We start from the raw sequence: 12,532 nt of genomic DNA on the forward strand, positions 1-12,532 counted from the left end.
TGTGACTTAGGGATTTTTTCAAAAAAATCATTTTCTGCCGGTTAAGTTTTCGAGGGCTGATTCCTTTTCCTGTGAAAAAAGACTTCTGCTTCCACCGAAAAACCTTTCAGGAGAGCATTTGCAACCGTTTGGCACCATTTTTGAGTGAATTGCCTAAAGTCAGATTTTTTATAAAATTGTGACCCCGGGGCTTAGGGATTTTTTCAAAAAAAATCATTTTCTGCCGGTGAAGTTGTCGAGGGCTGATTTCTTTTCCTGTGATAAAAAGCTTTCTCTTTCCACCGCCAAAAATCTCAGGGGAGCATTTGCAACCGTTCGGCACCATTTCTGAGTGAATTGCTGAAAGTCAGATTTTCTATGAAATTGTGACCCCGGGGCTTAAGGATTTTTTCAAAAAAATATTTTTCTGCCGCTTAAGTTGTAAAGGGCTGATTTCTTTTCCTGTAATAAAAAGCCTTCTGTTTCGACCGCCAAAACTCTCAGGGGAGCATTTGCAAACGTTTGGCACCATCTCTGAGTGAATTGCCGAAAGTCAGATTTCCGATGAAATTCTGACCCCGGGGATTAGGGATTTTTTCAAAAAAATCATTTTCTGCCGGTTAAGTTTTCGAGGGCTGATTCCTTTTCCTGTGAAAAAAGACTTCTGCTTCCACCGAAAAACCTTTCAGGAGAGCATTTGCAACCGTTTGGCACCATTTTTGAGTGAATTGCCTAAAGTCAGATTTTTTATAAAATTGTGACCCCGGGGCTTAGGGATTTTTTCAAAAAAAATCATTTTCTGCCGGTGAAGTTGTTGAGGGCTGATTTCTTTTCCTGTGATAAAAAGCTTTCTCTTTCGACCGCCAAAAATCTCAGGGGAGCATTTGCAACCGTTCGGCACCATTTCTGAGTGAATTGCTGAAAGTCAGATTTTCTATGAAATTGTGACCCCGGGGCTTAAGGATTTTTTCAAAAAAATATTTTTCTGCCGGTTAAGTTGTTGAGGGCTGATTCCTTTTCCTGTGATAAAAAGACTTCTGTTTCCAAGGAAAAACCTCTCAGGGGAGCATTTGCAACCGTTTGGCACCATTTTTGAGTGAATTCCCAAAAGTCTGATTTTCTATGAAATTGTGACTTAGGGATTTTTTCAAAAAAATCATTTTCTGCCGGTTAAGTTTTCGAGGGCTGATTCCTTTTCCTGTGATAAAAAGACTTTTGCTTCCACCGAAAAACCTTTCAGGAGAGCATTTGCAACCGTTTGGCACCATTTTTGAGTGAATTGCCTAAAGTCAGATTTTTTATAAAATTGTGACCCCGGGGCTTGGGGATTTTTTTAAAAAAAATCATTTTCTGCCGGTGAAGTTGTCGAGGGCTGATTTCTTTTCCTGTGATAAAATGCCTTCTCTTTCGACCGCCAAAAATCTCAGGGAAGCATTTGCAACCGTTCAGCACCATTTCTGAGTGAATTGCTGAAAGTCAGATTTTCTATGAAATTGTGACCCCGGGGCTTAGGGATTGTTTCAAAAAAACATTTTTCTTCCGGTTAAGTTGTCGAGGGCTGACTCCTTTTCCTGTGATAAAAAGACTTCTGTTTCCACCAAAAACCTTTCAGGAGAGTATTTGCAACCATCTGGCACAATTTTTGAGTGAATTGCCGAAAGTCAGATTTTCTATGAAATTGTGACCCCGGGGGCTTAGGGATTTTTTCAAAAAAACAATTTTCTGCCGGTTAAATTTTCGAGGGCTGATTCCTTTTACTGTGATAAAAAGCCTTCTGTTTCGACCACCAAAACTCTCAGGGGAGCATTTGCAACCGTTTGGCACCATTCCTGAGTGAATTGCCGAAAGTCAGATTTTCTATGAAATTGTGACTCCGGGGCTTAAGGATTTTTTCAAAAAAAATTTTACTGCCGGTTAAGTTGTTGAGGGCTGATTTCTTTTCCTGTAATAAAAAGCCTTCTGTTTCGAACGCCAAAACTCTCAGGGGAGCATTTGCAACCGTCTGGCACCATTTCTGAGTGAATTGCCGAAAGTCAGATTTTCTATGAAATTGTGACTCCGGGGCTTAAGGATTTTTTCAAAAAAATATTTTTCTGCCGGTTAAGTAGTTGAGGGCTGATTCCTTTTCCTGTGATAAAAAGACTTCTGCTTCCACCCAAAAACCTTTCAGGAGAGCATTTGCCACCGTTTGGCACCTGAAAGTCAGATTTTTGATGAAATTGTGACCCCGGGGCTTTCGGATTTTTTCAAAAAAATATTTTTCTGCCAGTTAAGTTGTCGAGGGCTGATTCCTTTTCCTGTGATAAAAAGACTTCTGTTTCCAAGGAAAAACCTCTCAGGGGAGCATTTGCAACCGTTTGGCACAATTTTTGAGTGAATTCCCGAAAGTCTGATTTTCCATGAAATTGTGACTTAGGGATTTTTTCAAAAAAAATCATTTTCTGCCGGTTAAGGTGTTGAGGGCTGATTCCTTTTCCTGTAATAAAAAGCCATCTCTTTCGACTGCCAAAACTCTCAGGGGAGCATTTGCAACCATTTGGCACCATTTTTGAGTGAATTCCCGAAAGTCAGATTTTTTATAAAATTGTGACCGGGGGTTAGGGATATTTTTTAAAAAATCATTTTCTGCCAGTTAAGTTTTAAAGGGCGGATTTCTTTTCCTGTAATAAAAAGCCTTCTGTTTCGAACGCCAAAACTCTCAGGGGAGCATTTGCAACCGTCTGGCACCATTTCTGAGTGAATTGCCGAAAGTCAGATTTTCTATGAAATTGTGACTCCGGGGCTTAAGGATTTTTTCAAAAAAATATTTTTCTGCCGGTTAAGTTGTCGAGGGGTGATTTCTTTCCCTGTGATAAAAAGCCTTCTGTTTCGACCGCCAAAACTCTCCGGGGCGCATTTGCAACCGTTCAGCACCATTTCTGAGTGAATTGCTGAAAGTCAGATTTTCTATGAAATTGTGACCCCGGGGCTTAGGGATTTTTTCAAAAAAATATTTTTCTGCCGGTTAAGTAGTTGAGGGCTGATTCCTTTTCCTGTGATAAAAAGACTTCTGCTTCCACCGAAAAACCTTTCAGGAGAGCATTTGCCACCGTTTGGCACCTGAAAGTCAGATTTTTGATGAAATTGTGACCCCTGGGGCTTTCGGATTTTTTCAAAAAAATATTTTTCTGCCGGTTAAGTTGTCGAGGGCTGACTCCTTTTCCTGTGATAAAAAGACTTCTGTTTCCACCAAAAACCTTTCAGGAGAGTATTTGCAACCATCTGGCACCATTTTTGAGTGAATTGCCAAAAGTCAGATTTTCTATGAAATTGTGACCCCGGGGCTTAGGGATTTTTTCAAAAAAACATTTTTCTGCCGGTTAAATTTTCGAGGCCTGATTCCTTTTACTGTGATAAAAAGCCTTCTGTTGCGACCGCCAAAACTCTCCGGGGCGCATTTGCAACCGTTTGGCAGCATTTCTGAGTGAATTGCCGAAAGTCAGATTTTTGATGAAATTGTGACCATGGGGCTTAGGGATTTTTTCAAAAAAATCATTTTCTGCCGGTTAAGTTGTTGAGGGCTGCTTCCTTTTCCTGTAATAAAAAGACTTCTGCTTCCACCAAAAAATCTTTCAGGGGAGCATTTGCAACCGTTTGGCACCATTTCTGAGTGAATTGCCGAAAGTCAGATTTTCTATGAAATTGTGACACCGGGGCTTAAGGATTTTTTCAAAAAAATATTTTTCTGCCGGTTAAGTTGTCGAGGGCTGATTTCTTTTCCTGTAATAAAAAGCCTTCTGTTTCGAACGCCAAAACTCTCAGGGGAGCATTTGCAAACGTTTGGCACGATCTCTGAGTGAATTGCCGAAAGTCAGATTTTCGATGAAATTCTGACCCCGGGGCTTAGGGATTTTTTCAAAAAAATCATTTTCTGCCGGTTAAGTTGTTGAGGGCTGATTCCTTTTCCTGTGATAAAAAGACTTCTGTTTCCAAGGAAAAACCTCTCAGGGGAGCATTTGCAACCGTTTGGCACAATTTTTGAGTGAATTCCCGAAAGTCTGATTTTCCATGAAATTGTGACTTAGGGATTTTTTCAAAAAAAATCATTTTCTGCCGGTTAAGGTGTTGAGGGCTGATTCCTTTTCCTGTAATAAAAAGCCATCTCTTTCGACTGCCAAAACTCTCAGGGGAGCATTTGCAACCATTTGGCACCATTTTTGAGTGAATTCCCGAAAGTCAGATTTTTTATAAAATTGTGACCGGGGGTTAGGGATATTTTTTAAAAAATCATTTTCTGCCAGTTAAGTTTTAAAGGGCGGATTTCTTTTCCTGTAATAAAAAGCCTTCTGTTTCGAACGCCAAAACTCTCAGGGGAGCATTTGCAACCGTCTGGCACCATTTCTGAGTGAATTGCCGAAAGTCAGATTTTCTATGAAATTGTGACTCCGGGGCTTAAGGATTTTTTCAAAAAAATATTTTTCTGCCGGTTAAGTAGTTGAGGGCTGATTCCTTTTCCTGTGATAAAAAGACTTCTGCTTCCACCGAAAAACCTTTCAGGAGAGCATTTGCCACCGTTTGGCACCTGAAAGTCAGATTTTTGATGAAATTGTGACCCCTGGGGCTTTCGGATTTTTTCAAAAAAATATTTTTCTGCCGGTTAAGTTGTCGAGGGCTGACTCCTTTTCCTGTGATAAAAAGACTTCTGTTTCCACCAAAAACCTTTCAGGAGAGTATTTGCAACCATCTGGCACCATTTTTGAGTGAATTGCCAAAAGTCAGATTTTCTATGAAATTGTGACCCCGGGGCTTAGGGATTTTTTCAAAAAAACATTTTTCTGCCGGTTAAATTTTCGAGGCCTGATTCCTTTTACTGTGATAAAAAGCCTTCTGTTGCGACCGCCAAAACTCTCCGGGGCGCATTTGCAACCGTTTGGCAGCATTTCTGAGTGAATTGCCGAAAGTCAGATTTTTGATGAAATTGTGACCATGGGGCTTAGGGATTTTTTCAAAAAAATCATTTTCTGCCGGTTAAGTTGTTGAGGGCTGCTTCCTTTTCCTGTAATAAAAAGACTTCTGCTTCCACCAAAAAATCTTTCAGGGGAGCATTTGCAACCGTTTGGCACCATTTCTGAGTGAATTGCCGAAAGTCAGATTTTCTATGAAATTGTGACACCGGGGCTTAAGGATTTTTTCAAAAAAATATTTTTCTGCCGGTTAAGTTGTCGAGGGCTGATTTCTTTTCCTGTAATAAAAAGCCTTCTGTTTCGAACGCCAAAACTCTCAGGGGAGCATTTGCAAACGTTTGGCACGATCTCTGAGTGAATTGCCGAAAGTCAGATTTTCGATGAAATTCTGACCCCGGGGCTTAGGGATTTTTTCAAAAAAATCATTTTCTGCCGGTTAAGTTGTTGAGGGCTGATTCCTTTTCCTGTGATAAAAAGACTTCTGTTTCCAAGGAAAAACCTCTCAGGGGAGCATTTGCAACCGTTTGGCACAATTTTTGAGTGAATTCCCGAAAGTCAGATTTTCCATGAAATTGTGACTTAGGGATTTTTTCAAAAAAATCATTTTCTGCCGGTTAAGGTGTTGAGGGCTGATTCCTTTTCCTGTAATAAAAAGCCATCTCTTTCGACTGCCAAAACTCTCAGGGGAGCATTTGCAACCATTTGGCACCATTTTTGAGTGAATTCCCGAAAGTCAGATTTTTTATAAAATTGTGACCGGGGGTTAGGGATATTTTTTAAAAAATCATTTTCTGCCAGTTAAGTTTTAAAGGGCGGATTTCTTTTCCTGTAATAAAAAGCCTTCTGTTTCGAACGCCAAAACTCTCAGGGGAGCATTTGCAACCGTCTGGCACCATTTCTGAGTGAATTGCCGAAAGTCAGATTTTCTATGAAATTGTGACTCCGGGGCTTAAGGATTTTTTCAAAAAAATATTTTTCTGCCGGTTAAGTTGTCGAGGGGTGATTTCTTTCCCTGTGATAAAAAGCCTTCTGTTTCGACCGCCAAAACTCTCCGGGGCGCATTTGCAACCGTTTGGCAGCATTTCTGATTGAATTGCCGAAAGTCAGATTTTCTATGAAATTGTGACCCCGGGGCTTAGGGATTTTTTCAAAAAAATATTTTTCTGCCGGTTAAGTTTTCGAGGGCTGATTCCTTTTCCAGTGATTAAAAGACTTCTGCTTCCACCGAAAAACCTTTCAGGAGAGCATTTGCAACCGTTTGGCACCATTTTTGAGTGAATTGCCTAAAGTCAGATTTTTTATAAAATTGTGACCCCGGGGCTTAGGGATTTTTTTTAAAAAAAATCATTTTCTGCCGGTGAAGTTGTCGAAGGCTGATTTATTTTCCTGTGATAAAAAGCCTTCTGTTTCGAACGCCAAAACTCTCAGGGGAGCATTTGCAAACGTATGGCACCATCTCTGAGTGAATTGCTGAAAGTCAGATTTTCGATGAAATTCTGACCCCTGGGCTTTCGGATTTTTTCAAAAATATATTTTTCTGCCGGTTAAGTTGTCGAGGGCTGATTCCTTTTCCTGTGATAAAAAGACTTCTGTTTCCACCAAAAACCTTTCAGGAGAGTATTTGCAACCGTCTGGCACCATTTTTGAGTGAATTGCCGAAAGTCAGATTTTCTATGAAATTGTGACCCCGGGGCTTAGGGATTTTTTCAAAAAAACATTTTTCTGCCGGTTAAGTTGTCGAGGGCTGATTTCTTTTCCTGTGATAAAAAGCCTTCTCTTTCGACCGCCAAAAATCTCAAGGGAGCATTTGCAACCGTTCGGCACCATTTCTGAGTGAATTGCCGAAAGTCAGATTTTCTATGAAATTGTGACTCCGGGGCTTAAGTATTTTTTCAAAAAAATATTTTTCTGCCGGTTAAGTTGTCGAGGGCTGATTTCTTTTCCTGTAATAAAGAGCCTTCTGTTTCGAACGCCAAAACTCTCAGGGGAGCATTTGCAAACGTTTGGCACCATCTCTGAGTGAATTGCCGAAAGTCAGATTTTCGATGAAATTCTGACCCCGGGGCTTAGGGATTTTTTCAAAAAAATCATTTTCTGCCGGTTAAGTTGTTGAGGGCTGATTCCTTTTCCTGTAATAAAAAGACTTCTGCTTCCAAGGAAAAACCTCTCAGGGGAGCATTTGCAACCGTTTGGCACCATTTTTGAGTGAATTCCCGAAAGTCAGATTTTCTATGAAATTGTGACTTAGGGATTTTTTCAAAAAAATCATTTTCTGCCGGTTAAGTTTTCGAGGGCTGATTCCTTTTCCTGTGATAAAAAGCCTTCTGTTTCGACCGCCAAAACTCTCAGGGGAGCATGTGCAACCATTTGGCACCATTTCTGAGTGAATTGCCGAAAGTCAGATTTTCGATGAAATTGTGACCCCAGGGCATTGGGATTTTTTCAAAAAAATATTTTTCTGCCGGTTAAGTTGTCGAGGGCTGATTCCTTTTCCTGTGATAAAAAGACTTCTGCTTCCAAGGAAAAACCTCTCAGGGGAGCATTTGCAACCGTTTGGCACCATTTTTGAGTGAATTCCCGAAAGTCAGATTTTCGATGAAATTGTGACCCCAGGGCATTGGGATTTTTTCAAAAAAATCATTTTCTGCCAGTTAAGTTGTTGAGGGCTGATTCCTTTGCCTGTGATAGAAAGACTTCTGCTTCCACCGAAAAACCTTTCAGGAGAGCATTTGCAACCATCTGGCACCATTTTTGACTGAATTTCCGAAAGTCAGATTTTCTATGAAATTGTGACCCCGGGGCTTAGGGATTTTTTCAAAAAAACATTTTTCTTCCGCTTAAGTTTTCGAGGGCTGATTCCTTTTACTGTGATAAAAAGCCTTCTGTTTCGACCGCCAAAACTCTCAGGGGAGCATTTGCAACCGTTTGGCACCATTTCTGAGTGAATTGCCGAAAGTCAGATTTTCTATGAAATTGTGACTCCGGGGCTTAAGGATATTTTCAAAAAAATATTTTTCTGCCGGTTAAGTTGACGAGGGGTGATTTCTTTCCCTGTGATAAAAAGCCTTCTGTTTCGACCGCCAAAACTCTCCGGGGCGCATTTGCAACCGTTTGGCAGCATTTCTGATTGAATTGCCGAAAGTCAGATTTTCGATGAAATTGTGACCCCGGGGCTTAGGGATTTTTTCAAAAAAATATTTTTCTGCCGGTGAAGTTGTCGAGGGCTGATTTCTTTTCCTGTGATAAAAAGCCTTCTGTTTCGACCGCCAAAACTCTCCGGGGCGCATTTGCAACCGTTTGGCACCATTTCTGAGTGAATTGCCGAAAGTCAGATTTTCTATGAAATTGTGACCCCGGAGCTTAGTGATTTTTTCAAAAAAATATTTTTCTGCTGGTTAAGTTGTCGAGGGCTGATTCCTTTTCCTATGATAAAAAGACTTCTGTTTCCACCAAAAACCTTTCAGGAAAGCATTTGCAACCATCTGGCACCATTTTTGAGTGAATTGCCGAAAGTCAGATTTTCTATGAAATTGTGACCCCGGGGCTTAGGGATTTTTTCAAAAAAATACTTTTCTGCCGGTTAAGTTGTTGAGGGCTGATTCCTTTTCCTATAATAAAAATACTTCTGCTTCCACTGAAAAATCTTTCAGGGGAGCATTTGCAACCGTTTGGCACCATTTCTGAGTGAATTGCCAAAAGTCAGATTTTTGATGAAATTGTGACCCCGGGGCTTAGGGATTTTTTCAAAAAAATCATTTTCTGCCGGTTAAGTTGTTGAGGGCTGATTCCTTTTCCTGTGATAAAAAGACTTCTGTTTCCAAGGAAAAACCTCTCAGGGGAGCATTTGCAACCGTTTGGCACCATTTTTGAGTGAATTCCCGAAAGTCAGATTTTCTATGAAATTGTGACCCCGGGGCTTAGGGATTTTTTCAAAAAAAGATTTTTCTGCCGGTTAAGTTGTCGAGGGCTGATTTCTTTCCCTGTGATAAAAAGCCTTCTGTTTCGACCGCCAAAACTCTCAGGGGAGCATTTGGCTCCATTTAGCACCATTTTTGAGTGAATTGCCCAAAGTCAGATTTTTGATGAAATTGTGACCCCGGGGCTTCGGGATTTTTTCAAAAAAACTTTTTTCTGCCGGTTAAGTTTTCGAGGGCTGATTACTTTTCCTGTGATAAAAAGCCTTCTGTTTCGACCCCCAAGACTCTCAGGGGAGCATTTGCAACTGTTTGGAACCATTTCTGAGTGTATTGCCGAAAGTCAGACTTTCTATGAAATTGTGACCCCGGGGCTTAGGGATTTTTTCAAAAAAATCTTTTCTGCCGGTGAAGTTGTCGAGCGATGATTTCTTTTCCTGTAATAAAAAGCCTTCTCTTTCGACCGCCAAAACTCTCAGGGGAGCATTTGCAACCGTTTGGCACCATCTGAGTGAATTGCCGAAAGTCAGATTTTCTATGAAATTGTGACCCCGGGGCTTAGGGATTTTTTCAAAAAAATCATTTTCTGCCAGTTAAGTTGTTGAGGGCTGATTCCTTTGCCTGTGATAGAAAGACTTCTGCTTCCACCGAAAAACCTTTCAGGAGAGCATTTGCAACCGTTTGGAACCATTTTTGAGTGAATTGCCGAAAGTCAGATTTTCTATGAAATTGTGACCGCGGGGCTTAGAGATTTTTTTCAAAAAAATCATTTTCTGCCGGTTAAGTTGTTGAGGGCAGATTCCTTTTCCTGTAATAAAAAGCCTTCTCTTTCGACCGCCAAAACTCTCAGTGGAGCATTTGCAACCATTTGGCACCATTTTTGAGTGAATTCCCGAAAGTCTGATTTTCTATGAAATTGTGACTTAGGGATTTTTTCAAAAAAATCATTTTCTGCTGGTTAAGTTTTCGAGGGCTGATTCCTTTTCCTGTGATAAAAAGACTTCCGCTTCCACCGAAAAACCTTTCAGGAGAGCATTTGCAACCGTTTGGCACCATTTTTGAGTGAATTGCCTAAAGTGAGATTTTTTGTAAAATTGTGACCCCGGGGCTTAGGCATTTTTTCAAAAAAAATCATTTTCTGCCGGTGAAGTTGTCGAGGGCTGATTTCTTTTCCTGTGATAAAAAGCCTTCTCTTTCGACCGCCAAAACTCTCAGGGGACCATTTGCAACCGTTTGGCACCATTTCTAAGTGAATTGCCGAAAGTCAAACTTTCTATGAAATTGTGACCCCGGGGCTTAGGGATTTTTTCAAAAAAATCTTTTTTGCCGGTGAAGTTATCGAGGGTTGATTTCTTTTCCTGTAATAAAAAGCCTTCTCTTTCGACCGCCAAAACTCTCAGGGGACACCATCTCTGAGTGAATTGCCGAAAGTCAGATTTTCGATGAAATTGTGACCCCGGGGCTTAGGGATTTTTTCAAAAAAATCATTTTCTGCCAGTTAAGTTGTTGAGGGCTGATTCCTTTGCCTGTGATAGAAAGACTTCTGCTTCCACCGAAAAACCTTTCAGGAGAGCATTTGCAACCGTTTGGCACCATTTTTGAGTGAATTGCCGAAAGTCAGATTTTCTATGAAATTGTGACTTAGGGATTTTTTCAAAAAAATCATTTTCTGCCGGTTAAGTTTTGACCGCCTTCTCTTTTGACCGCCAAAACTCTCAGTGGAGCATTTGCAACCATTTGGCACCATTTTTGAGTGAATTCCCGAAAGTCTGATTTTCTATGAAATTGTGACTTAGGGATTTTTTCAAAAAAAGCCTTCTCTTTCGACCGCCAAAAAATCTCAGGGGAGCATTTGCAACCGTTCGGCACCATTTCTGAGTGAATTGCCGAAAGTCAGATTTTCTATGAAATTGTGACGCCGGGGCTTAGGGATTTTTTCAAAAAAATATTTTTCTGCCGGTTAAGTTGTCAAGGGCTGATTTCTTTTCCTGTGATAAAAAGCCTTCTGTTTCGACCGCCAAAACTCTCAGGGGAGCATTTGCAACCATTTGGCACCATTTCTGAGTGAATTGCCGAAAGTCAGATTTTCTATGAAATTGTGACCCCGGGGCTTAGGGATTTTTTCCAAAAAACATTTTTCTGCCGGTTAAGTTGTAGAGGGCTGATTCCTTTTACTGTGATAAAAAGCCTTCTGTTTCGACCGCCAAAACTCTCAGGGGAGCATTTGCAACCGTTTGGCACCATTTCTGAGTGAATTGCCGAAATTCAGATTTTCTATGAAATTGTGACCCCGGGGCTTAAGGATTTTTTTAAAAAAATATTTTTTTGCCGGTTAAGTTGTCGAGGTCTGATTCCTTTTCCTGTAATAAAAAGCCTTCTGTTTCGAACGCCAAAACTCTCAGGGGAGCATTTGCAACCGTCTGGCACCATTTCTGAGTGAATTGCCGAAAGTCAGATTTTCTATGAAATTGTGACTCCGGGGCTTAAGGATTTTTTCTAAAAAATATTTTTCTGCTGGTTAAGTTGTCAAGGGCTGATTTCTTTTCCTGTGATAAAAAGCCTTCTGTTTCGACCGCCAAAACTCTCAGGGGAGCATTTGCAACCATTTGGCACCATTTCTGAGTGAATTGCCGAAAGTCAGATTTTCTATGAAATTGTGACCCCGGGGCTTAGGGATTTTTTCAAAAAAATATTTTTCAGCCGGTTAATTTGTCAAGGGCTGATTTCTTTTCCTGTGATAAAAACCCTTCTGTTTCGACCGCCAAAACTCTCAGGGGAGCATTTGCAACCATTTGGCACCATTTCTGAGTGAATTGCCGAAAGTCAGATTTTCTATGAAATTGTGACCCCGGGGCTTAGGGATTTTTTCAAAAAAATATTTTTCAGCCGGTTAATTTGTCAAGGGCTGATTTCTTTTCCTGTGATAAAAACCCTTCTGTTTCGACCGCCAAAACTCTCAGGGGAGCATTTGCAACCATTTGGCACCATTTCTGAGTGAATTGCCGAAAGTCAGATTTTCTATGAAATTGTGACCCCGGGGCTTAGGGATTTTTTCCAAAAAACATTTTTCTGCCGGTTAAGTTGTAGAGGGCTGATTCCTTTTACTGTGATAAAAAGCCTTCTGTTTCGACCGCCAAAACTCTCAGGGGAGCATTTGCAACCGTTTGGCACCATTTCTGAGTGAATTGCCGAAATTCAGATTTTCTATGAAATTGTGACCCCGGGGCTTAAGGATTTTTTTAAAAAAATATTTTTTTGCCGGTTAAGTTGTCGAGGTCTGATTCCTTTTCCTGTAATAAAAAGCCTTCTGTTTCGAACGCCAAAACTCTCAGGGGAGCATTTGCAACCGTCTGGCACCATTTCTGAGTGAATTGCTGAAAGTCAGATTTTCTATGAAATTGTGACTCCGGGGCTTAAGGATTTTTTCTAAAAAATATTTTTCTGCCGGTTAAGTTGTCAAGGGCTGATTTCTTTTCCTGTGATAAAAAGCCTTCTGTTTCGACCGCCAAAACTCTCAGGGGAGCATTTGCAACCATTTGGCACCATTTCTGAGTGAATTGCCGAAAGTCAGATTTTCTATGAAATTGTGACCCCGGGGCTTAGGGATTTTTTCAAAAAAATATTTTTCAGCCGGTTAATTTGTCAAGGGCTGATTTCTTTTCCTGTGATAAAAACCCTTCTGTTTCGACCGCCAAA

The sequence above is a fragment of the Podarcis vaucheri genome, assembly GCF_965113315.1.
Source record: "Podarcis vaucheri genome assembly, chromosome: 6".
Lineage (NCBI taxonomy): Eukaryota > Metazoa > Chordata > Lepidosauria > Squamata > Lacertidae > Podarcis > Podarcis vaucheri.